The sequence below is a fragment of the Corvus kubaryi genome, unplaced genomic scaffold, assembly GCF_017639235.1.
Source record: "Corvus kubaryi isolate FWS band 111438036 unplaced genomic scaffold, C.kubaryi_AGA036_p1.0 133, whole genome shotgun sequence".
Lineage (NCBI taxonomy): Eukaryota > Metazoa > Chordata > Aves > Passeriformes > Corvidae > Corvus > Corvus kubaryi.
This window is the reverse complement of record NW_024580667.1, coordinates 9798130-9820418: the sequence shown is the minus strand read 5'-3', so window position 1 is coordinate 9820418 and position 22289 is coordinate 9798130. Positions and strand designations below refer to the sequence as shown.

Genomic DNA, 22289 nt, shown 5'->3' with positions numbered 1-22289 from the left:
GTATTACTTAATTTAAGAGATCTAAAGTGTAGCTTCTTGGTTGGAAACAAGTGCCACATGTTTTTTTGAGCACTCTTGAGGATGGTGACTCCATCATGTCTTTGGGCATCCTATTCCAGTGTTAAACCACTCTTCAAGTGAAGAAGTTTTTCCTAATATTCCACCTAAACCTCCATTGGTGCAACTTGAGGCCATGTCCCCTTGTCCTGTTGCCGGTTACCTGGGAGACGAGGCTGACCCCTACCTGACTACAGCCTCCTTTCAGGGAATTGTAGGGAGCAGTGAGGTCTCCCCTGAACCTCCTTTTCTCCAGGCTAAACACCCCCAGCTCCCTCAGGTGCTCCTCACAGGAGTCATTTGCCAGCTTTGTTGCCCTTCTCTGGACACAGTCTAACAAAAAAGAGAAAGAAACAGAGGTTCTAATCTGAAGGTTTAGTTTCAGAAAGTCTGGATACAAGTTTGAAACCACTATTTCTATTTTTTTGGGTTTCTGTTCTCCAAAGATTTATCAGCTGTTTGCCAGTTTAAGCCCTACTTCAGGTACCACAACAGCTTAAAAATATTTTTCAGTGTTTCCAAAAAAACAGGAACTCTGATAAAATTCAGAAATTACAATGAAGCGTCCATGCCTTTTTGAACTTTTGAATACAATCTGAAGACTCTGCTTCATTTTGCTTTTATTGTATTGTTCTGGCAAATTTTGAAGAAGATAAGTATTTCAGTCAGGAGCTCCTATTTAGACAAAACACGCATTTTCTTTCTCTGTTTAGTCTATTAACATATGAGCATGTCTATATTTTCTACCAAACACCAAAAAGTATCATTTTTGTTCTGTTACAGCATTTAACACTAGCGATTTCTCATCCATACATGTGTTCTCTGTCCTACAGTGACTGCTAAGGCTGCGCTGACCCACAGGGTCAGCAAATATGCTTTATTTTAACCTGTCTCTCCAGGACCCACTTTTGCCTGTGGTGTCTGTGGGGTTTGAGGCAGCTCTGATGTGTCTGGCTGCTGCTCTCCACCCTTCTCCATTTTCAGGCATCTCTGCTGCCCTGGCAAAAACCACTCTCCTACTCATGTAGGTCCTGGGTTTGCTCAGCTCTTCCAGCATAGAATCACAGAATGGTTTGGGTTGGACGGGATCTTGAAGATCATCTAGCTCCAGCCTCACTGCCATGGGCAGGGAACCTTCCACTAGACTAGGTTGCTCAGAGCTCCATCCAGCCCAGCCTTGAACACTTCCAGGGATGAGACATCCACAACTTCTGTGGGCAACCTGTGCCAGTGCGTCACCAACCTCACACTAAAGAATTTCTTCCTAATATCTAATCTAAACCTACTGTCTCTGAGTTTGAACCTGTTCTCCTTTGTCCTGTCACTAAATGCTCTTTTAAAAAATCTCTCTCCATCTTTCCTGTAAGTTCCCTTTAGAGCATTCTGGTTTTCCTTCTTCCAATTCTATTAATGGCTTTTTAAAGGGGAAATACAATCATCAGGATAGATTCTTGAGAACTGATAGGCATTCTGGGCTTTCAGGAGCCCTCATCTTTACACTTTTTTACTGAATAAAGACTGTTTAGAGATCCTTTCAAAATAGCTTTCAGTTTCCTGCTGCCATCAGCATCCAGTGTCACCTGCTGCACATTTTAGATCTGTGTCCTTCCAGGCATCGAGGTGCTGGTGCTTTACTGTCACAAAAGCCCTTGGCTGCTCTTGGGTTAAATTCCTTCACCAAAAAATAGATGTGAAAGGAAGGTGATAGTACACTCAGACTTTGTGGAAATTTCATGAGGATAAAAGAAAGAAGGGTAAGATATAACCACAGATTAGCAGAGGATAAGGTAATTTTAACATGGAAGCCTTACATTGCCCATTCATATGTTAGGATACCTTGCAGGTACTTGCCTGTGTGCCTCTACCCTGACTGTGGAAACAGTATTGGTGGTGCAGCATTATGCTTCAGAAATTATGTTGCACTTTGAGGGGATTTGAGTTGTTGAGGATTTTTTGTAACATAGCAATTATAAACTTCTCTTTCCATGGGGAAGGAACGGGATGTGGGTTATTTGTTTGGTCTTTGATCCTTAAGAGACAGGTAAAGAACTTTCATCCAAATCCATGGCACTATGGCACTGTGTTGGTACTGTAATTAAGAGCCCAACAAAATATTAACACTAAGGTAACATTTTATTAGAGTGCCACAGGGACTGATGTGGAATTTTTTGTTAAAAAGGTTGTATTTTGTAAAGGAAATCAGAAATGCTTGTTCTGAACTACATGAGGAAAGAGCATTAGTGCAAAATAAGAATGAAGACATAAAAAGAACCGAACAGATTTGTAAAGTGAATTTGACAAAAAACAGTCCCAAAGTTCTCAGTATGGAAAATGTGGGACAGAGCTCTGAGAAACAGAAATGTTGAAGGATTTTATAGAGGCAACAGTAAATGAAACTAATTTGCAGTACAGCTGGACAGTCAAATAGTTCATTGCAAAATGTAGCCTTTATTTCTATGGCTTGTTCAAATCCGGTGTGGTGAAAATCAAGTCCTGCATTTCCAGTAGGAGCTCCCTAAACTGTGGATTTCATTACACTTGTTACCCTATGAGAAGTTTTTCTCGATTAGGGGATTGTTAAATAAGATCTGTATGTATGTATTATTGAAAACTGTTGCACAATCATAGGGCCAGCCTTAAATTGGGATTAGTCATCTCTAAAAGAATTCTAGACTTGGGTTGGTTTGAGAACAGATAATTTTGTATCATCTTGTTCTGGATGTGTACAGTGAGGACTCTGGAAAAATATGTGTCAAAGAAGAACTTTTTTTATTGTCTTTTAAACATAAAATATGATTTGGGAGGCAATCTTTTATTTGCAGAAATCAGCTGTTTTACAGATGGAGTACATCCTTCTTGGGAAGTTTCTTCAATAGTTGCAAGCTGATGTTTTTGAAATGTCTGGAGTAGGCCAGTATTTCTGTTGAATAGCATGTTCATGAAGTCCATTATTATGATAAACTGTGTTCTTAGCATAATTCAAATCGGGATATATATACTTTGATTTTAACAATTAAATTCTTTTCAAACTGGGAACTACAAACAGCACTCAAGAAAAAAAGTACTGTTGAACTTACACAAAAATTTTTACATTTAAAATTTTCCAACAATGTGGGTACTTTGTGTCCCCAAGTGTGCCTAGCTAAAAGAAGCCCAAGGAATGCCTGAAGATCAAACAAATACTTCATTATAATGCAAAGCGCTATAGAGCAATATATCCCAATTATAAAAATAATATCAATTACCACAGTGACAGGCCTTTTATATAGTAAGAAGTCACCCATATCTTTCAGCTGATATACATTGCCTCTGATAAAAGAGAGCCAGCACTGGACTCAGCACTCCAGATGTTTCTTTCCAGGTCTGAGCAAAGGAGAAGGGTCACCTCCCTGCACCTGCTGGTGATGCTCTGGCTGATGCAGCCCTGGGTGCTGTTGCCTTCTTTCTGCAAGTGCCTGTTGCTGGTTCATGTTCAGCTTGTTGTGAACACACTTCTTACCTTGTTATGTAGGTAGTTGAGTCTGTAAATACTGTGTGGAATGGGGCTTTGCTGTTCCCTTTCTGTCTCAGTAAAGCATTCCACACCAAATATCACTGGTGGAGAAAATTCCCTGCAAAGGAATGCACTTCATCACTGCTCACTTTAAGGTCTCAATTTTCAAGCATTTGTATGTGAGTTTGTCAGGCTGTGGTCCTTTGTATTTTGGGGAGAGTTAGGCAGTTCTAGGACATGGCTCAGCTGATCTCATCTCTACTAGGCTGGTGTGGATCACACGTGAGAGATGCCTCCTTGTTTTGCTGGTTATAAAGGAGGTCCAGGGTGGTGAGTGGTTCAGATCTACACAGCAGTATTACTGGAAAAATTGTAACACGTTACCCTGCTAGATGCCAAATGGGAAAAATTGATGTGTACAGCACTCCAGTCACCTCGATGTTTCTCACCAAAGAATGAAAAGTAACATGAAAGTAGTTTTCTTTATCCCTCTCCAGTTACAGCCTCTGCTGACTAAAGCAAAGTGAGAAAAGTGTGTTCTGAAATAAACCATTTCTGCATCCCAGAATAACCTGCTTTTAAAGTGTACATAGCTAATTGTAAAGACCCTGGAGAAGGCATCTCGTCATGAATGCTAACCATGAGGAGACAAAGCAATGTAACTTCCACCACTCTTTCAGAAAATTCTGTCTTGCGGTCTGCAAACCAACCGGTTAAAAATCACGTTCAGAATAGAGTTCTGGCTTCTGTCACAGGAGCAGGCTGTTGTTCTGTGGTTATTTGTAGAGAAGCAGAGGTTGTAGTTCTACACTAGTACTATTTTTTGAAGGGACAAATCTAGAGACTAAACTTCTTGTATTGGGTCGTTTGAAAATTAATTTGCAGTCCTCAAGGTGAATGGTTGTTATCTATTAATAGCTATTTTTTACCCACAAAAGATTCTAGCAGTTAAAAGCCAGCTCCATCAACCTCTGCTTTTTCGTATTCAGTAAATACAGGGATTTTGATAACTCCAGACAAAGTTATCATGGGGAGGAGTTTAATATTCTACAGATCATAGCACATAATCTTTCTTCCTTCTGCTTCAATGTCAAGCATGAAAAAGGAAAATACACATTTACAAAGTTGACTTTAGAAGGGCCTTTAAAATATATTTTCTTAGAGCAGCCTCAGATAATCCATTATTTTACTTGTAAACCCCCTTTAGGGAGGGCAGAAGACAAAATGCACTCAACAGATTTGTAAGTGTATCAAGTTAGTACACTGAGATCAAAGGCTATCTCTGCCTGAGGGACTCTGCACATTCCCTTCCAGATCAGCTGCAACATCAGGGACAGAAAAACCTACAAAGCATTTTGTTTGCTGTGTGTTCAATCTCCTGTCATCTGCTAATGCAGTCTTTGTCAGAAAGTACTTAATGTTGTGGTACCCAAGTAACCTGCTTCCTTGTTTCACGTCCATTGTTCTGCTGAATGCATATCTCCTGTGTTCCCGGTTCAGGATTGCTGACTTCACAAATAGGAGAGGATCTGCAGGCATGCTTTCCTCGGGGGTGGGGGGGAAGAAAACAAATGTATTGGCATGCTAGTAGTGGAGCTGGTTGCATCAATGGGACAGAGGATATTGTGTCCTTGAGGTATTAGTGGCAGCTGAGCCTGTGATCTCTCACTGTTTCAGAATGGCTCGTCTTGTGTGCTCTTGAAGGGCAGGATAGAGGATACAGACTCTAGTACTAGATTGTATGGGTGGGGGTCTTTGAAAAGAAAGAATTTTGATCACTGTATCAGAATAGCTGCGGGTCTATATTTTATCTGCTTCTTTAGTGTCTTCTGAAGAGTTGGGAGGATTTGGGAGGAGAGCACAGGGAGAAACAGGAAAAATTGTTTAAAAAAAACATTGAAATGTTTGGTGTTCATTTTCTTTTTAAATTGACCAATGTGTTAAAACTGAGTAATGCATTTCTCACTGTTACTGCACACTAGGTTAGAGCAGGGGTGATGTTCCCAAGTGCTAAACCCTGGTGATTCTTCATTTTCTCAACTGTTTTTCCCCAGCATGACAGGATGAAGTTGACAGGGAGTAGTTTGTCTTCTTTATTTTGTGGAAAGATTGCTTTCCAGATGCTGGCTCAAGTTGCTTTCCTCAACACCAGCAGTGGAACTTGAGTTATTTAATGCCTTTCCATGTGTGAATGACTAATTATTTCTTGGATTCCTTCATCTTTGATAAGGTCTAACTAAATTAGGGATCAGTAACTTAAGTTTGCCATAAATGGTTTAACTTTCCCTGGTTTATCTCATACCTGTGAAGATGAATGTAACTGGAAGTGTTCCCCTGCACATAGTGTGCAGCACCGTGACAAGAGATAGTGTTTCAACTCTGGTCGCTCTCTGTGGTGTGACAGAGGAAAGATGTCCCTCTTTCAGTGTGTGCTGGGATGGTTCTTGCCCATCCCTTGCACTGGTAGCTTACAGAGTTTGTAAACCAACATCTGTAACCATCAGGGAGTTGGATGTTCCTGGTCCCAGAAAGCAGTGCTGAGGGACATCAGGTGAATGTAGCACCTATAACTCATGAAGTGAGCTGTTTTCTGAGGAGGTTTGACTCTATAATGCTCAGTAGGGCAAGTCTGACAGGAAAAAAAGAGAAAATTTAAAATTTAAGAAGGAGGGGAAATTAATTTTTTTCTTAATTTCTGTAAAGCACATGGGTGTATTCAGGAAGAACAATAGGTTGGTGGTTTCTTGCATTTTAATACACAGATAGATGCTGTTTATCTCTAGATGTCTCTATAGATATGGGTCCCCTGCAAGCAACTGCTGCATAATTTGATTATGTTCTTCTAGAGGATGATGAAAGACTCCTCTGCACATGGTTCTGAAAGAATCCTGTGTTGGGCACCCATCCCAGAAATATATCTAAGCAGCCAGGTTCTGTGGGGTTTTTTTCTGGAATTATGTATATCACTAAGAATTATACATTTTTTTGCTCCTCACAGTCAGATAAGCATTTACTTTAGGGTGACTAGCATTTCATTAAATGGGAGGGTGTTTCAGTATAACAGGCTCCCTTTCAGGTTGAAAGGAGATAGACTTCGCTTTCATCTTCATCTTTTTTTCTGGTGTTTTGGGGATCTGCTTTGCCTCCCAGTCTGTAAAATACTGTGTGAAAAGTAGATGAAGGTGAAAAATGATGGTGAGTTAGATCTCATACCTTTGAGAACGTAACAAAAGCTGATGTTCAAAAAAAAGTGCTGTTACGAAATTGATATGTAGCTAACAGGCTACAGCTTAAATTGGGAGAAAGCTGGCTGTTATCAAATACCTGAACAAAAAGTCATTAATAAGTTGGGCAAGTGTTCATTAAATATATAATTTTCTGTTTGTATTTCAAGACTTTTTGGATTAAATGTCTCATGTGGGGGTTGTTCTTTTAGTAAGGTTATGGGATTTTGTCATAAGCAAAGTAAAGCAACAGTATTTAATTTTGGTCACGTGCTTCATCCAAAACTAGATCACAATGGCGTTTTTCTTTTGTTTATAGTTGATCTTCTGTGCCAGCACCAGATGCTTTAGTCTGTTGTCATCTCTGCTGTTTCAGTGACTGTTTTTGACAGAGCAATTTGCTTTCAGGTGTCTTGTTTTACTTTTGTGTATGTTGTCCGTATGCCTGATGTTATGGGAAAGTAATTTCCTCAAATCGGTGGTGGTAATGATTTGAGTAAGTAAATGGCAATTGAATTCCAAGTCTTCCAACAGCACTGATGTGCTGATACACAAGGTCGTCATTCTCCAGAAAAGGCTTGTCTACCAGTCATCTCCTGTTACAATTGAAGCTGTGTTTTGGATAATTCTGCTGGATTTGAAATTCTTTCAAAAATTTCCTTTCATGAAGATGCTAATTAATGACTGAATGGATGCAGTCTGGTATGGTGCTGTTCTATTTGTAAGTTAGTTTCAGTCTCATTAATCTGAATTGGTTTCGGTAGCTTCTGGAAAAATTTTCTCAGCCAGAGAAATCCGTGGGGCCTCCAGGACCAAAACACACAAAGTTAGAGCATGGCAAGCATGACAGATGTGATAGATAAGACAACATTGCTCTCAGTATTTTTTGGGTGGGAAGTAAGGAATCTGTATATTTTTAATTACATGGGATCTTGTTCTGCTTTTGAAAGTGTGTATTCTTTGCATATGACAGGCTTTACACAAAGGTACTAGTAATCTGTGTACTTATTCTTGTGCAGCCAAATATGCATATTTAATATTAGCAGGAACTCATAAAATCCAGTTAAATATGAAATACAGTTGAAAAACATCATAAGCAGCAGTCAGACCTTTGAAGTGGAGTTACAATGGGTTATTGCTGTTAGTGGACCACCTGACTGCGCCTTTTTATTGGAGATTTGGCCTTTCTGTTTGAATATTCAGGCTTTTGTGGGTTTAAGCAATAACTTGATGTGTAAGATGCTCTTACTAGGAGAATTCCTTTCCACTCTTCTAATAGTACATGGCTTCAGCTGATTTTGAATATTTTAAGAGTTTCTGGTTCTGTAAAAACTGATTAATTGCTTTTGAAAGCAGGCCATGTTACCAGCTCTTGATAGGTCTGCTTACATCTCTTTTCAGTGTTTTCATGAACAACTGATCAGATTATATTCGTCACTCTTGGCTTGTGGTGATTTTAAATTGAAATGGAATGTATTAAAGCAGCCAACCACGCTGATTATATTGCAAGCCTCATTTAATTTTGTACATTCACCCATTATCATGAAAAGTAGGATTTTTTTTAAAATGCATGATTGTGACTGTACCTTTAGCATCTCCAGAGGTCGTCTGTAATCGATGCATAATTTATTAGTGTTAGATACCTGATTTCTGAAAGCAAGTTCCACAATGTTACATATACATTAAAGGTGGAGAGCAAAAAAATCAAATTGTTACCATTTCACTGATATGCTCTTCTTGATACTGTCCAAGTCCTTACTGGTCAGTTTAGGCTCCTGCATGGAAACATTTGTATGCAATTGGTCAGTTGTTTTCTGTAGATCACAGAACTGTCCGCTCTGAGGCACTGGAGCATACATGAGACAGTATCATAGAATCACAGAATGGCTTGGGTTGGAAAGGACCCTAAAGACCACCTCATTCCAGCCCCCCTGCCATGGGCAGGGATGCCACCCACTCAATCAGATTGCTCAGAGCCCCATCTGGCCTGAGCACTGCCAGGGCTGGGGTGTGTAGCTATGGCAGTGTGTTGTTATGAAGGTGTTCTGCCAGGTTAGCAGATGACAGTATTTTCCCGCAGTGTTCACAGTAATAAAATATGTTTCTTAAAGCTGTTCCTTCTGTTTTATTAACTGGCACTTTCTTACAATCTATGAGAAGCTGGGCAGAATCTTCTAGTTGAAAGTCAATTGAAATGCAGACAGAATAAATTTTTACACAAACTCTCTGTATCCCTCTCCTTACCATTATCTTTGAAAATAAATCTGTGATTTCCCCATACTTGCTCAGATGTAAATGTCCTGGAAGTTAACATTCCAAATATTTGGTGTTTGCAAAGTGGTTAAATTCACATTTCATAATAATTTTTTTAGGTTTGTGCATAGCTTAATGCAAAAGAATAGTATTTACACAGTAGCTTTCAACATGGATTCTTGTATCATTTTTGAAAAATGTTGCATAGGCTTTTAATGTAATTTATGCACAGAAAAAATTATTACTTATTCCAGCATTTTGAAAATATTTTACAGTGCTGTGTCATTCTGTGTATGACTATTTCCCTTTCTAGAAACCCTTTGGGAAAGCAGTAGATACACCTTAGTGCCCAAATAGCAGCTACTAATCTGGGGAAAAGTGAAGGCATCAGTCCGTGGGTCTGGGTGTGGATGGCACCAGCACTGGGTGAGGCTGGAATTCCACCCCATTAGCTTGGCCCTTTGATTTACCAGCATCCAGCTGGATCTGAAGCAAATGTTTCCTGCGGTAACCTGGTCTGAATCGGTTTCATGCCAACTCTCAACAGTTTAAAATTAACATTAGTTAGCATTTTCCTTTTGATTTGAGTAAGTAAACATTTTTATACCTTTTGAAGAAAAGACACTGCAGTGGCTTCTGTGGCTAAAAGATAACAGTTAAACTCTCCAAAGTGTTTAGTTTTGTTCCTCCAGGAGACCTGTGACCAAGAAATAAAAGCAAAGAGAGGTTATTATAGAATGCTGGTTTGTAAAGACAAACCTTATACGTGTTTTTACGTACATAAACAAAGCAGCTGTAGCCTTTGTATGGTCCCTACAGCAGCAGTTGCAAGATGTTCCAGTTCTCCTGAATAACTTCAGTGTCTGCAGTGGGTTTTTGTGGTTATCTGTCAGTTGTCTCCATAGATGTTATGGCTTAGATTTTGTCATTAGACTTCAAGTCTAGTTGCACTCAAAATCTTTACTTAGCTATTTAATATAAATTTGTTCTCAGAATAAATTGTATTAGTGACATATATGACATATCTGGATGTTGTTTACTGGCTTCTTTGTAATCTTGCTTTGTATTTTTCTTATTTTAAAGTCTGATTTGTTAAGAAATGATCAAGAAGATGAGCTGGACGAACTTACAATCATTTGCAGAAACAGAGTTAATAATGCAAAGGGCACTAGCCAGTACAGTAGTGTAAGCTATTTCTTAACATAAGAAAGAACTTCCTCATCCAGCTCTGTGTCAGAAAGGTGCTCCCAGGACAAAGGAATTATGTCCATTTTAAATGTGCATATTAAATGCCTTGAGCAAAACTTTCATCAAAGTGTCCCTCACACTGCTAAGTGTCTTTATGGAATGCACCTCTCTGTCTGTGTGGATTCTGGGAAGCTGTTGCCAATATCAAACTAATGCTACAATATTTACTAAAATCTAAATAAATTTATTAACCAATTCTCAGCACTGATTCTGAGGCTTTTCCATTGGCCCAAAGTGTTTGTGTTTGTTTCTAAATACGATGATTCTATATATTTGTATATTTTTAAATAATTTCAATGTTTCTTTTGTTTAGATGAGTTTCAGCAATAGTAGTTTTCTGTGAGGATGAAGTTCTAATTGTTATTGTCACAGAAACTTTGCAATTAAACAGAAATATTATTTTCTTCAGTGTCACAAATCCAGAGCATTACTAAGAGGACGCCGGGGTCTGTAATCTGCAGAGCGATAGATTTGTCTGACGGAGTGGGCTCCAAAGTTCCTTTTCCTGCTCATTTCCTACCATCTAAATTGTGGAGTGCTTAGTCACCTGAACCTGTGATTGTGTAGTGGATTATGTGTTCTAAAAGCCATTATAGCTGTGAATAGTACCTGGTATTGTCAAAAGACCTTCACAGTTTAAGTCTCATGAAAAAAAGCTGTATTTGTATTACTGGAGACAATTTCACTAGGCACAACATGTTTACATCTTCCCCTCGGAGCAAAACTGAGTTAAAAGGGTGATCTCTAACAGGTTATATCTTCACTGAACTTTGACATCCATCTTAACCCTTAGGTTTTTCCTTCCCATGATGTAAGAGATGACATTCATTTTGTGTGCCCTACTGCAGCTTGTCCATTTCATTGTCTATAAAGTAGTATCTTACTGAAGATGTAATTGCAGTAAAAGGTGGGTATTGGAAACTTTCAGCGTTAACATCTCAATTTTCCTCAGACTGAGTTTTCCTGACACGCTTTTTGAGTGTGCAAGTTAGGCCTTATCCAATGTGGCTCTATCCTCTCAGTGGTTGGTTTTACTGCCTGTGATGAAGAAGGCTGTACCATAAAGAGTGATAGACAGATTGTCTTGTTCTAGAGTGAGTGCCCTGTTGGTGTGTGGCTGATGGTGTTCAGCCTCCTCTGTTCAGGTGGGGAGCACCGAGACTGGTAGGAAGAGACCCATGAGTAACTCACTAAATGAGATAGTGCTAAATGCTTAGAGTTCTTTTTAGATTTTTGCAGTAAATCTTCATTGTTCTCATTTTTGTCTTTTTAATGACAGCCACAGCAACACCTAGTCATTCAGTACATTGTTGGTGTAAATTCTGTGTCAAGTGAAAGCAAGGTAGAGCAGCAGATTCTTCATTAAATTTAATTGTAAGCTTTTTGATTCAACTTTCAAGAAATTTAGCAGTTTTTTAATCTTGGTTTTGGTTTTATCTTGGTTTTGCACATCTCATTTGAAATGTCCAGGTGACTTCTATCATGTGCTAGATACTTGGTTGCACTATTGCTATCAAAATTGAATTTACCAGTTTCAGCAAAACTAAGATGAACACCTGCTTTAACTACAGATATAAGTTCTTAGTTTCAAGATCCAGGTCTTCCACTGTATTCTTTCCTCCCTCTCTGAAAGACAGGAGTGGAGCTTTCACCCTTAAAGACTTGTGAGCTTTTGATGAGAATGAACATTGCCCAAATTTAAATAGTATTCAAAATGTTGGAGTGCCTCATATGACTTACAGCAACTCTGACTTGAGCATCTTCAGCAGTTGAAGAGGAATATTTTATGCCATCAAAAATACAGATGCCAGCAGAGGCATCTCTGAAACAAAAATTGGAAATGTGGTATATTGTTTACCTCTTCTGTCAGAAGACTGGTTTCACATCACTAGTTATTATTTGTATTCTGCTGCTGTCTAGAGGTCGGATGCACCACAAATAGACAATCTTTAAGACCATTCCTGCCTATAGAATTTGTAGTGCAAGAGAAACAGTAGGTCAGAGGAGGAGGTGCTGTCCAACATGTTCTACAGACAAAAAATGAAGCCTCAATAAAGCTGCTGGTCTGGTATGATGCTGGAACGTGGTGGCAAAGCTGAGTGTAGCACCTTGATCTTCTGAACGAAGATTCAGTGCTCAGCAGCTGTAAAAGCAGCATGAGTAGTCTGTCCTTTTTATGTTTCCCTGATGATGCAGATAAAGCAGGAAACTGATAGTGTCTTCCAGATAAGGATATATATAATCAGTTTCATGAGCATTTGCAGAAGAGAGGTTTATATTAAGCTTTAATAAGTGCAAAGAACTGTGAATGCTTTTAGTCAAGCATTGCTAGCAGGTATCTTAATTAAATTTTTTCTAATTTATTCTCTGTGTTTTGTACATTCCTTGGCTTGTCTTGATTGTCTTGACTTTGCTCAGTTCTGTTTTCTGATATTGCAGGGGCTTTCTGTTTATTTGCGTCTCTGTTTTTAGACTCCTTCCCACTTGATCTTGATTTTGAACCAATGCATCTCTAAACTGGCTTTTTCAAGCAAATGCTTTCCAGTATTTTCATCTTTGTGGGCTCATAGAATCATTAAGGTTGGAAAAGACCTCCAAGATGATCAAGTCCAACCTTTAACCAAACACCACCATGCCAACTAAACCATAGCACTAAGTGCCATGTCCAGTTGTTTCTTGAACATGGTGACTCCACCAGCTCCCTGGGCAGCCTGTTCCAATGTCTAATCACCTTTTCTGTGAAGAAATTCCTCCTAATGTCCAACCTAAACCTCTCCTGGTGCAGCTTAAGACTCTTCTCTTGTCATGTCGCTGATTGCTTGCTTGCAGAGTCAAAAGCTCTGCAAAGCTGAGTCTCATTTTGAACAGGCTTGCATAACCCAGTGCATTTTAGTTCTGTTACTCTACAAAGGACTGTTTAATCTGGGTTTGCAACTGCTTAACCTAAGGAAAATCAGTTTTGGGCTTACTGGATTGTTCATCTTTTATTGCCATCTCATTTTTGCAAGATGATGAGCTATTTTCCAAAAGGAAAAATAGACTGATGATTGTAAAACAGAACTGAGAAATTCAGTAAGTATTTTTTTCTGTTATAAAATAGTTCACTGATAAACAGGAGAAAGAGGATGCAAGGCCAGTTACACATCTTGGGGAAATGAATGTCTTCTGACTCTGCCGTAATAATATTTCCTCCTTCCTCATTTCTTCTAAACAAATATACTCGGGGTACTCTTCAGTGATAGTATATATAAAGGATATCCTCCAAAAAGAGATTGGCAGGTTTAATTTGTTTGATGTGTGCAATCACAGTCCATGTTAAATTTGAAATGCTTGTCCAATCAAGGGTTCAATATAGAAAAGAGGCAGTAACAAGCATGCTGTACGCTGTAATAAAGAAATCTGTTGATTGAAAACAGTTTGTATATTTTGGAAATGATAGGGAATGTAATTGGTAAGAAAGAAAAGAACAGGGCTTCATAAATAATAGGAAATAGAGCATATTTTTTCCACTGATAATGCTAACTCAATTTAACAATATTCTGGTACTGAATTTTCCTGTTCAGTAAAATAGGTCTGGTAGACCTTCCAGTACTCTAAATTTCATGATTAATGGAAGGAGCTCTTTTATTTTGATGGTGCCAACTTCAATATGTTAAATTTTAGCTATAATGACCCTCTCTTTTTCTCTCATCCCTTTTTTCCCCTCTGTCTCCTAACCCTTAGACGTGTATATGAAGAAGAAGAGGATTTGGCAGATGAGCTTTTCAGTCAGACTTGACTTTTTTAAAATACAGCTCTCAGAGTGCTTTCATAAACTTTAAAAGGATATTTGGTAGACTAGATAAGATGAAAAGACCTTGATGAGCCAGGCTAACTTCATTATGTCTTACAAACTTCAATAATTCTAAATCTAATCATAGTTAAAGCCCAGGACCAGTTCAGCAATTCACCCTTGCTCTGCACCAAACCTTCTATATAGTCTTTCTTTTTCACTGCAGTTCACTGACAAGAACTGTTTCTATTTATGGAGCAATAAGTACTTGAAGAGACTTTTAGCATATGGATTGTATCTATGCAGTGTTACAACTCTACCAGTGTTGAAAATAGCTTTATTTCGTGTCATTACATTTCTGAGGATCAGACCGCTGTTCTGTTTCTTATGTTTTGTGTGAGCATGTGTGTAAGCTTATATTAGGGTATTAATATATATTTCTCAAAAGGCTGTGTTAAATGGACATATAGCTGCAGCTGTTTATGCAGTAATTGTTATGGTACTTTAGAACTCTTATAAGCCAGGAGGAGGAAGTACTTGAGAGTCAAAGCTAGGAAATAATGCAGCTAACTGCAGTTTTATGTGGGAAAGATTCATTATTGTTAAGTTTCTCAATCATTTTACTTTATGTTTTGCATTGAGATAATATGTTAGTCATTGTGTTATATGAGGATAACCGATATTAGGAGATAAAATTATACCTAAGTGGTCATGGTAGTTGTGGGGAATATAATGTGTCAGGCTGAATTTTTGTTCAAGTATTCTCATCTAATGATCATAAATATTATGACATTTTGAAGAAGTGCTCTTAAGACTAAAAAAAAAAAAAAAAAAACCAAACAAAAAAACAACCAAAAGTGTGAAGGTGTCCCTATTAGTTTGAGCAGTTGAGCTATATCAGACTCTGTGCTCAGGGAGGAGGGACAGATTCCCAGGAGGTGTTTGGTGTCTGCAGAGTGGTGGCCACTGTGGGCGACTCCAACAGGAGCTGGTGCTTGGTCCTAGAAAATCAGCTCACATAAAGATCTACAGAGATGATGTGATAATCCCTACCAAAATTCAGAATGAAATAACATCAGTTTTGAGGCATTTAAAATTACTGCACTCTCTGTGGGCTCATTGACTTTACAGGCTCATTTGCTCTTGTGCTCAAATAATATTTGAGTCTTCTTTTATTGAGGTTTTGGGTTCAACACTTCCCTCCCCAGAACCGATGCAGTAAAAATTCCATAAAAGCATGCACATTCAAGGCTTCATTGTTTCTCAAGAACTTCAGGCTAAATCTTGGGGCCTCATCAGATGTTTGTTCTGTAAAACCCGTGATTCAGAATAAAGATGATTTTTACATAAACCTGAAGTGTAGAAATGATAATAAATGTGATTTTACAGTGAGTAATGAGCAAAAAGCAATCTGTTTTTTAGTCACAAGTTTTTAACCAGGTATCAGCAGGGTTGGAATGTTGCTACTGGTTGAGAAATTATCATAGAAGGCTGTCACTCAAAACAGTACTTTGAAGGCTCTATTGAAACCCTGTAGATACTGGGGATTTCTCTCTGAGGGGTAGTTGTTTTCTTATAATCAGAAAGTGCAATTTAAAATCTGCATTAATACATTCAGACTAAACCTTTGAATATTGTAGCCTGCTGGTAGTTAACTGACTCATTTCTAGTCACTGTGTTAAAATACATGAAAAGGAATTGTTAGTATGTCTAGTAAAATAGCTGTTTCCATTATCTTTGCTCTTTCTATGTATGTGTTTTAAGAGAGACATTCTTACTCTGTGTATTTTGATGTCAACAGTTCTACTCTTAAATGATGGACAACAAGTTAACAACATAAAATGGGTGTTGACAGTTCTTGAAAATGAAATAATGTTTGATGTAACCTCAAGTTTCTCTCTGAACTTTGACCAAACAATAAAAAACCTGAAAAAGGAGGGGCCCTGTGCTATCAAGCACAGAATTGCACAGGAAAAAAAAAATTAAATAGTGAGGAAGAAGTCTAGGTTCTCTTGATATTTAGCAGCAATGGTAAGAAGAGGGATGTTTCTTTCTTTGTGTAATGTGCAGTAGTTACAATAAACACAAGATTTCCAAATCTCAGAGGACTCTCTTGACAGTTGCTTGATAACAGCTTTTTTCACTCCATAGTTTTGACAGTTTGTATGTGTTGCCATATCTAGTGTAAACTAAAACATCACTGTCATTCTGTTTTTCTTTCTTATGTGGCTTCCTTTTCTTTATTTTTTTTTCTGTCTTCAGCATAATGAAAAACATGGGCTTTTAATTTGTCGACTTCAGTGAGACAAGTTGTGTGTGGAGAGTGGCATGTGTTTGAGTTTTGAAATCTTCAGACTGAAAAGCTTTTTTTTTTTTTGCCTTTTTTTTTACCTTTTTCTTTAAAAGTGTATGTGTTTGTGTCCTAATTCTGGCCTGGCCTGTCAGCATGCACCAGTCAGTACATGTGAGTGTATGTGTGTGGGAGATACAAAAACACAGGACACAGGATACATCCATGTTCACCCTGACATTGCACATTTTTGTTGTAGGCTTCCTTTTTTATTCCCACTGAGGTCCACGGAACTGCAGCCTATGTATTAGCATGTCTTCCCAACCTGGTGTCCTTTGCTTCCTTTCTGTCCTGTGCTTCTGAATTGCATCGATGATGATATTGGAGCAATGCACCGTTTTAGAAGAGCTGCTGGGAGGTGAATGTTGCAGGGAGGGACTTGAGGGATGCCTGTTCAGGAGAGGCCAGCCAGCTCCAGGGGTACCCTGGTTTCTGCAGCCACTGCTCAGCTGTTCTGGTTTACCACAGTTAGATTTCTCCCTGGGTAAGGGATAGCTTTATTTAACCTTTTGGAGGGGGGGGGTGCTGTCCGATCTTTCTAAGGTTATTTTGTCATCAAACCAAATTTGCTTTAGCACAGCAAAGTGCCCAGTGTCGTCATCTGGCATGTTACAGACAAATTCCAATTACTTTTCTGCTTCAAGCTATTGTTAAACACTACGAGCTAGCTGACAGTAAAATTATAAATACAGGTGTTGTCACACTACACTATAATCAGAATTTTAATTTGAATTTTCATTTGTAAAGCCTTTTTTTAACATGAAAATAGGAATAGAATTAGTTTTATTGACAGTAAAAAGACATTTTGAAAGCTTCCTAAATCATTACCTGTATTTAGTTGTGGGAAAAAATTGTATATGTCCGTATAAAAAGAAGAGTTTTATTATCACATATTTACTCATTATATTTAGTGGTAAATAAAACTAGGAAGATGTGTTTGACAAATGATTGGCGTAACTCAGTACATTTTCACTTCATCAGAACAATAGACAGACATAAATATATATTTGCTTTTGTTTTGCTCTGATATTACTAATGCAAGCCTGCGATAAAATCTCCAAGCAAATTAAGTAGTGCCTGTTGAGTCTGCCTGCAGTGCTAAACTTTTTATTTTTGCAATTTTCTCTTCTTACACAGATTCATCATTCTTTGCTTTCTTTCTTCCCTTTTTTTTTTTAGTCTCCTTCTTTTTCTTTGCTTGGTGGTTGGAGTGGTTCCCCCTTCTCAAGACCCTTTTTTTTTTTCCTCAAGGCATTTAGTGTCGTGTCTGCCAGATTTCAGTGATGAGCAGCGAATTGCTTTTAAAGTGGGCATTATGCCAGTTCAGCAGCACAATGGAAAACCAATCTTCCACCATTCTACTTTTGATGCTGTTATTGTAGCATTTTAGATAACTGCTGCCACAAAAAAAGATGTGCTCAATTGCTACCAGTTAGTCAAGTTAAATCCAGAGTAGCATTAAAATTACTCTGAAAACTGTTTGTCAGAGGTCATGTGTTGTCTGTGGCTACAGCGCATAGGATAGATGTTCTGTGCTGTGTGGGGTTTTTTCTTTTTGCGTTGTTATTATTACTGTGACTGACCAGCTCTCTAAATAGCCCTTCACTACCTGTTTACTTATTGTCTTCACCTCACTGCTGAAAATACGTGTCGAACAGAAATGTTGAAAAGTTTCTCTAAAGTGCTGGAAATAGCAGGGGAGTGAGTTGTTCAGGGTGCTACAGTTTGTACGGTGTGAAACAAAAAAAAAAGAAAAAAGAGGGGCAGAGCAAGAGCATAATTCTCTGGTTTCTGTAGCAAGATTACTGTTTTCATCTTTTTATCTTCACTTTTCAACCACTGAGTTCACTTTTCTATTTTTTTTAATAGCACAAATGGAATTTATCCGCTTTCTCGCTCTCTTCCCCTTCAACTCCTCCTCTTCCTCTTTATTCCACTGGCTTTGCTTGTGAATGAAAGGGTCCGTTACTCCTGCTGCAGGACAGATGGCAGTTGTGAAGCAGGGATTATAGCACTAGGTGACTTCTAAATCAGTTGTTTTCTACTAAAACACAAACAGGAAGATTATTTATGGGTGGTGGGAATTAAAAGAGCAAGGATATTTTACTCGCCTCTGGCTGAGTCATTTTTTTTATGAATAATACAATACCCCCACAGCCTGAACACTTGTTTCACTTGCTTGCATGCCTGAAAAATGTATGTTATGCTGTATTATGTTCTGGTCATTTTTAGCAGGGAAGCAGCCTTCTGCATCTGTCAGTAGGTAGCACCACTGTGGAGTGTAGGACTGCAGATTGCAGCCCCCAGCAACTCTTGTGGGACAGTGAAAGAGCTGATTTAGCTGTGAATTTCAGCCTTGCACTTAGGCATCTAAATAGCACACACAGCTTTCAAAGGACTTAATATTTGTAGCCTGGTGAGTGTGGTAGCCCTACAGTGGTCCATGGTGAAGGTGAGGAAATATATTTAGGCATTAGGTAGGCAGCACTGGTGGTACACCTTTGAAATTCTTCCCCTTGATCCACAAGTTGTTCTTTTTCTGTGCAACAGGAGTGGTGTCTGTCTCATGGTAACACCTTCCTCTAGAATTTGCTAATATTTATGAAGTTCTTTAAAATCTCCCAATAGGTGGCAGTGTGGAAGTGCACACTTGTCACAATTAGGCGTTTTTAGCATCCCTCCTTCAAGATAGGCATTTCCCTATTGGTTTGGTGGCACTTTAGCCATTGAGGGTTTGCTGCTTTAAAAGTAGAAATGTTGTGGACTCTTAGATTTTTCCGTCGAGGTAGCCTCTTGGTGGTGCAAATGGGTCACTTATAGTCGTTGCTGCTAAGACCTGTGAGTCAGGGGAACTGTTCTCTCCAGTGTTTTTTATCAGAGCTGTGTCCATGCTGGGTAAATACCTCGTGAAAGAGAATACCTTTGAATGATTGTTATGGAAACTGAATGACTGGGAAAGTGAAGAAGTGTGCTTGTCCCTGGAGTTCAGGGGGAAAAAAAGCAGGACCATCTCCCTCAGGGAAGAAAAACTATGTCCACCAGGCAACATGATTGAAAAGTTAAAGTGCAAAGCACCTAAGTGATACTGACACACACACCACTTATTATGTAGGTAACCTTAATAATAGTGATTTAAAAAGCCAGGTGAGCACTAGATGAATTCTCAAGATAAAAATGGAGTGTAACTCCATGAGAAACACTTAATACTTAAGGTAATTATAATTATATCTAAATTTTAAAGATGCCCTTTTTTTCTTTTGGTTTTGTTTTTCCTTTTTAAAGTAGAATTTCAGTTTTGCGGTTTTTTTTTTTTGCACAAGCTTCCTTGTTTTTATTACACATCAACAGAACTGTCTACCAGGAAACTCGCAGGATTCAACTACATGAATTTGCATAGTCTCTGTATGTAAATGTTTTCTCAGAAAGACCTGTGGAAATTGTGTCCACTAAAGTCAAGTCTTACATGTAGCTAGTGCAGAAGACCAGTTAAATGAATTAAGAACAGAAGGAAACAGAAACCTCTGGAATGTATTTCTGCATTTAATATTTTTGCAGATGGGAGAGAAACTTGAATCCTTTGGGGTGTTGTTTTGTAGTTACTTATACACATGGCACAAAGTTTTTCTCTCTTCTTGGCCTATATATTTTGGAGATATGACATGGAAAACTGTCACATGCACTTGGTTAAATACAGTGGAATTCCTCACTGAAGAGCCACCTACAGGAAACAATACAGGAAGCATACTCAGTGCAGCAATTTCAGGGCTAGTATCTTTTTCAGCCAAGGAAGAGGGAGGGAACTGACTCTTGAATGGGACAAAAAAAGCCCCTTATTTTTGCAGATCTCACTCTTATTATTCAGTTTCCCAGAAAATATTTAACGCAAGGCAAGCTTTCTAGGAAGAAAATGTAAAAGTAAGGATTGAGGTGCCTACAAAGTGCTTAAAAAGTATTAGAACAACATGGCATTTTAGGCTGTGGAATCATCTATTTGTTTTTTTAAGAAGGAAAATTAATTGGGGTGACTATTAGGGCTCCTTGAGGAGAAAACATTAAGTTGAACTGAATGCAGTTTAAATAAGGACTAGTTAAGCTGGAGCTTGACCCTCATCCACTTCTTTTCTTTTCAGTTTGAGTGGAACACCAGAGAATAGCTTATAACAAGATACTGGCTCTATATTGAAGACAACCATTTATAAGTATATACTGATGTTGTCACCTTTGAATTTTCAGCCTTAAGTATATGTACTCTTAGTAACATTAATGGAGTAATTTGAAATTTTGAAAGCACGTGCTTTTCAGTATAAGTGATCCATATGGACTGGTCTGCAAGAAGTTCCAGATTACAGTTCTCTGGCAAATTGCTTCTCTGCTCAGTCATTTTTGTCTTAGTGCCCAAGATCGAACCCTTCAGAGCAGGCAACAAAATGTACAGAATGGTTTTTAGAGCCTCTCTAAAAACTCCTTTTCTATGAAGAAGCCTACGTATTATTCGGAAAGTATTGCAAGCATTTCACCTTTTGCCCATTTCACTTTCTTTATCTCTGTTTTTTTCATTTAAGTTCTTCAATTTCAAAGTCGAAAAACTCTATTAAATCCAAGTTAAACTGTAAATCTGAGAGTCAGGCAACTTAAAAATGAGGAAAGCTAAGGCTGAAGTTACATTTATATTCCATGCTATAACTGCTTCATGTTCATACATGGCAGTTGTTCAAGTGTAAGTTGTTTCTTAGCTCCTGGTGGTAATCCAGTTACTTCTGGTATTTTGTTGAGGATTATCTGGTCTGAAGGGCTGTGGCTTCATTCTTTACTTACCACTTCTAACTGCTAGGTCAAACTGGAGAAAGATAGAGTGTAGTTTAAAAAATATATATTATAAAAAGACCAAAACCTGTACATTCTGTTGGAGAGTTACTTCAAAAAAAAAAAAAAAAAGGCATGAGAGCAGTATCTGCTGCTCTGATAAGGAAGTTTGTCTGAATCTGTTGTTTATCTATGTAAACATGTAAACATTTTGGTTTAGTGCCTCTAGCACTACATTAAGAATCAAATTTAACTATAGGAAAAAAAACCCAGAAAATTTCTTTGCAGGGCCACTGGATAAGCTAAAGCTGTGGAAGACTGCGATCAGAATTTGACCCTAAAGGCAGTGCTTGAAAATCCTAACTCTAACAAAAATATTAATTTGTGTGTATTATTCAGCCATTATTTGCACTGTGTGTGGGATGGATCTGATTCTCATAGCCTGTCTGGCTATGTCAGATGCATTATACATACATATATACATGATTTAAAACCCTTTAGATTGCCAGGATACATCACGTACAGGAGAATGTCTCATAGATGTCTTACATGTCTTACAGTTTTTAAACCGTGTATTCCTGGAAAAAAAAAATTACTATTAAAACAAATAATGAAATCCCAGAATGCTATAGGTTAATCCTCTGTTTTTGTAATTAAAGATCTAACTGGTTTCCCTGCTGCATGGGCATTTCCTGATTCAGTAGGTGTTAGTAATATTTTATAAAGTTTCAGTCATGTTGGAGCTGTAGCCAATACAAAATTTTCTGAACGACTGGTTACCTTAAATCAGTATTTCATGCTTATTTGAGGACATTTGACCAGATCTGACAGTTGCCACCTTATTGATAGTGATTATTTAGAAATTAACTGTACTGTACATTACAGCGAAAGAAGGATGAGGACATCGGACAGAGAGCTGGATGAAAATCCATCAGAGCAGTAGTGGTGATGCTTTGCCGGGGAGCTACCCCTGGACCCCCCCTCTCCCCAGCACTGCACCCACTGTAGCTCAGCTCCTTCAGCCCCGTGGCTGCTGCTGCTGCACAGCACAACTCCAGTTCTCTGGAAAATTGTTCAGCACATCCTCGT

At 38.4% G+C, this 22289-nt stretch overlaps 1 protein-coding gene across 5 annotated transcripts in view; it reads left to right on the top strand.

Annotated features, from left to right (window-relative positions):
- POLA1 (DNA polymerase alpha 1, catalytic subunit) overlaps positions 1–22289 on the top strand; it is a 188086-nt gene that overhangs the window by 156239 nt on the left and 9558 nt on the right. The gene's annotated exons all lie outside the window — the stretch shown is intronic.